General features: G+C 42.7%; 1 pseudogene; it reads right to left on the bottom strand.

Annotated features, from left to right (window-relative positions):
• Positions 1–1,687: 1,687 nt before the first annotated feature.
• LOC119826579 lies at positions 1,688–2,951 on the bottom strand (annotated as a pseudogene).
• Between the last annotated feature and the right edge of the window lie 2,143 nt (positions 2,952–5,094).

The following is a 5,094-nucleotide window of genomic DNA, read 5'->3' on the forward strand; positions in this document are numbered from 1 at the left end:
GCCACAGTCTACTGCCCGAAACACCTTTTCTGATGAAGATTAAGAGCTGCACTAATCTGTGGGTAAAGAGAAGAGAATCGCAAAGGCAGCGTGCTGTTGTACCCACTTAGCAGAATGCTCTTAGGAGATAGTAGAAGGCTCAGCCCTAAGGCCAGAACTTGCCATTTCAGTTTTTTGTTCTTTTCTCTAGTTTGTGTTTCTGTGTCCAAAGCCAAGTGTTTGAATACTTGAAAAAAGATTTTTCCATTTTTTTTTATTCATAATGTTTTTGAAAACATCACTTGGAATAGTTTGCCTGGTGGCCCGTGAGGAAGGAAGTATCAAACTATTCTTACATATCACATTATGTTGGTAGCAATATTTCACCACCTCTCTTGAAATATTAAAAACTTTCTTTTGATTAAACTCTTTACTTCACTTTTAAAATATAAGTGTTTCAAATATTTCTACATACACAGAGCTCCACAACAGATTGCACTGTGACTGCTGCTTCAAGTAGCAATTCCCGAGCGCAACAGCGCTTAGTCTACCCAGCCCATTGCTATCTTCCTTCCGCAGTGTCGACTCTGCTTCTGCTATCATCTATTTTCTGGCTGATGCAAGGCCTTTAGCTACTAATTAAGGCTAGAAGGATGTTAGAGAAATAGTTTCTTCTTTCTCCTTTTTCTTAAAAAGAGAACTTTATTTCTGGGAAACTGGTTTTACCAGTTACATAAGTGAGGGCTACAAATTCTTGTCTTTCAAGAAAATAAATGTGCCAGTGTCTTCTTGATCCTAAGATTTTTGGTTAGAGTCCTTGTCCCTTCAAACTGCGCTTCCTCTGTGTTCAGTGCATTGCTTCACGACGGTTTCTTTTGTCAAGGTTATCAGCATAGTATGATGTGCCTTGCACAGACTGCAATAAGAAATGTTGATGTTTCCAGGCGATCACGGGCATCATACGGCCATTTTTATTCCTCTGCTGAGTCTAGACATTGAACATTGCTGCTGCTGTTGTGTTTTTCAGTCCCATGTGTTTCCCCTTCCATAAATACGGTTTCTTTGCTGAGGTTTTGTGTTTTGTTTGTTTCCAGAACTTACGATTTCTCACTGAAGCCATTCTCTGGTTGCTGCTTTGAAATCGTTCCCATATATCGGCAACAGCTGATTTGTTTCACTTTCGGTTTCAGAGCTGGAAGCAATAGTTCTGGCCTATCTTCCATTAACCACTGTTGTCGGGCAAACACCTGCCACGATTGTCTTTTATATCCCAGTACAAAACTTGAAATGCCCACTATTGCAGGTTCCATATTGCCTCCTACAGTTGGTGGGGTACTCATAATCATAGATCTCCTTCACCAATTAAGTAGCGGCAAGGAGAAATAGAGTTTGGTTGTCTTCTATTCATAGGTAGTGCAGCAACAGGCTTATTATCTGCATCTTCTGTTGGATGGAATGCTGGAGTCTCTAGGTCAAGATGACCCACCATATTGGATGGTACATCTAAGGATACTGCCTGTGGTTGCTGTCTATCTCTAGAAAGAGAGTGAGGAGACACCAGACTTGCTGGTGTCACCAACACTGGTGAATAGTCTGTTTTCGTTAGTGGGCAAGAGACATAGGTTTGCACACACACACACACACACACACACATATCTCACAGAGAGAGAAACACAAACACATACGTTTTCATCTCTTTCACTTTAAGTCAACCATAGAATTTCACAGTGATTTCTGGTGTGGGACAGTTGGAAAATCCACTCAGTATAATCAAGGTGATGGCCTCGTTGGACTGAGAAGGCACAAGCAGGGGAGGCCTCACTAGGGAAGTGGGAGGGGCACTGACTGGCCCTGCTGGCAGGTAGGTGATGTTCCAAGAATGGGGAAGATGGCAAGCCATGGCCTCAGTAGCTTGAAGCTTGTGTAGCTCAATCAAGCCATTGCCTGTGGTAGCCAGTGAGTTAACGAGCAGGTCGGCTGCCCTGGCATCATCCTCATCAGAAATGATGCTGCCGTCTGCTGCTGCTCAGATCTAGCCCTCTCCACTTCCTGCTGGGCTACCTGTTTGGCTTTTATGGCTTCTGTGAACTCCTTCCTGAAGGTCAGATGTGTCAGAGCCACGTTACCCAGGATAAACTCAAATGTTGCTGCTTTCTCTGTGAAGTCAGCCTCTCACATAGACCAGATCTCACATAGAGTCAGAGTTTTTTGTTGGGACTGCCAGTAAACTCCCAAAGAACCACACAGAGAGTCAATAGTAATTATAAATGTCCGGCCGATAGTTACTAACTAGCTGTTGCAACTTAAATTATATCTTTTAATCTACCACGTGACTTTTACCTTTGTCTCATATTTTGTGGCCAATTGTTCTATGTCTTGCTGGTGACTCCCTAAACTCTGCCCGTCTTCCCAGTATTCTCCTAGCATGACTCTCCTGCTCATTGTCTTCCTACCAAGCTTTAGGTCACCCAACTCTTTATTAACCAACGAGAGTAATACATATTTCAGTGTACATAGGTTGTTCCATAGAACTTGCTGGGTCATTAGTTCTCTGGCATCAAATTGAGCTACAACTGACTTGAAGATTTCTGTGGTGATGGATGTTGGTGGCAGCAGCTCATCATAGTCCTCACCAACGCTGGTGCAGATACATGGAAGCTGGCCGGCCACTAGCTGGAAGAGGATGCAGAATGAGATGTTGACTTTCTGAAAATCTTCTTTACTAGTGATGATGGGTACATTCTGTGGTAAAGAGTGGCAGTCAAAGACAATTCGTTTCTGTACCCAAGGAATAAGAAAGTGAGAAAGTGAGTCTCTTTCCCTACCACAATGTCCTGTACTCCATGGAATCTATCAAAGATGGCAGCTCTGTGCCCAGCGTCTGTACTACATAAGGCAGAGTTCATCATGCCTCCTGCAACCGCTAAAGTTAGGCTGAGCTTTCTGATGGACTCAAATACTTTGGCAGCCATGATTCCTTCTGTTGCACCCACTGACACCTGCTTTCACTTTGACCTCCACATGCATTCCTGAGCTACTTCTCAGACCTTGTTTTTGTCAATGTTATTTGCCCTGCTGTGACTTTCTGTTTACTAATGTGGCTTTTTGTTTTCTTGTTTGTTTGTTTGTTGTTGCTTTTCTGAGGCAGGGTTTCTCTGGCTCTGGCTGTCCTGGAAGTTGCTCCATAGACCAGGATGACTTCGAACTCAGAGTCACCTGCCTCTGCCTCCTGAGTGCTGGGATTAAAGCCACATGCCACCATCACCCAGCTTTAACATGCCATTTTATTTATCAGTGTGACTTCTGTTTAATTGAACCTGCTCCTTTGTTTATTATTTTCCCTACTAGTTGGTGTCCTTTTGATGCTATTTTGCAATTTTCATCTCTCATTGACAATATTGGCACTGGAAATGGGAAAAATTAAAGAACTCAATAACTGACACACTAATGTTAAAGAGAACAACATTCACCTTGAATTTCTTATACAAGTAGTTGAGTAGATCGGTTATGTAAAAAACCATAAAAATAATTGCTCCAAGGTATTTCTAACAATTCCCTTTGTTCATGCCTTAAACCTGTTTAATTATTAAAACCATTACTAGCTGTAGAATGTAAGAGTTGTACAAAGATAAAATAATTTAGTCAGTAAATATTACTTCAGCAAATACTGGTCGATTATCAATTACCTGTTGTGTGCTAATTTGCTCTAAGGAAGGGGGAGGCTTCTTTTCTCTAGAATTAGTCTTATTGTATCCACATTCCTAATATGGCCATGATAGAATAAGCAACCTTGGTAGATTCTGTGTAATCAGCAGCACCTTGGATTCTTTCCTCAGAGAAAATTAATACCTGGTGTGCCGGCAATGGTGCCGCATTTAGCAGGTGTCCCAGAAAAACCCTGGGAGCCAGCCACACTGGCAGCTGGGAGGCTGTGGGTAATAAACACAACCAAGCCTTCTCTCAGGATCCCCGGATTAAGAAAGCAGAAAGTTACTGTGCTAACAATAACCAGCCACACCAGCATTTATGCCCTGCTGTTTCATGGCCACACCTCCCGACTTCTTTCTTGAACCTTTAACCGAAGGAACTGTTGCTGTCTCTGAATGATTATTACTAAAATGGTAACATTTTTGTTTCTGAGAAGCAGCTCTCACACTTACACTTCAGAGAAAGTTGTGAAGTTGTGAGTGTAGCTTTCACGTACAAATTCCCTAATGTTGGGAGACCTCTGTTCATGTGGAACACTGTCATGCCCGGTGTACTTCCGTATCCCAATATATTTGTTACGAATTATACCATTGATAGTTCTTAATGAGGGAAGTTACTGATCAGGGGTGCTTCAGGGCTTACAGCGTCTATAATTCTTTTGAAATGTTTGAAGTTCACCATTTCTGGAACACTAGCATACCATGCATCATTATCCCCTTTGGTTCACAAATCAAAGCTACCATCTTCCTTGCAAAGCTTCAAGAAGTGTGCAAACAGGCTTCGTCCAGAGGAACTGCATATTGAGCTTGGACCCTGGCTTCTCCCATCCCTGGTCCCCTTCCAGATTGCTAGCATTCTCTGTCCCCATGCTGATTCTTCAGACTCAGAGTACTAAAAGGAAGCCTAATGAACTGAGCCCACATCCCTCATTCCTTTCTTTCTCGCTACTGCCGATTTTAACCTGTCCAATGATAAAGAAAAAACAAAAGAGGCCAAGCAATCTATTATCAGATGGGTTTCAGAGAGCAAGTTCAAATCGAATGGATGCCAACAAACTGTGGTGGGTTGTACGGCATCCTCTGTGTGAGCACCCGCCTGAGTGGATTATGTTTGTCCTTGCCTCATCTAAGATTCTCTAAGAAGGCAGTCAATGCCTTTCCTAAGACGATTACCCCAGTTGACAATACACTGTCCTTTGATGGGACAAGATGGAGAAACTGGTCAGATAACTAACGCTTTCTGCAGCACTTTCAAAGCACAATCCACTAATCTAAAAGGAGCTTCTTCTCTGGGTGTCAGCTGTCCTGGTTTCCCAGTAACTGGCATGAGTCCCAGGATATGGATTCTCAGTGGCAAAACTGGTATGTTCCTGGGAAGCTGGAATAAACACTTGTCAAACTTACTCCT

The sequence above is a fragment of the Arvicola amphibius genome, chromosome 11 (genome assembly GCF_903992535.2).
Source record: "Arvicola amphibius chromosome 11, mArvAmp1.2, whole genome shotgun sequence".
Lineage (NCBI taxonomy): Eukaryota > Metazoa > Chordata > Mammalia > Rodentia > Cricetidae > Arvicola > Arvicola amphibius.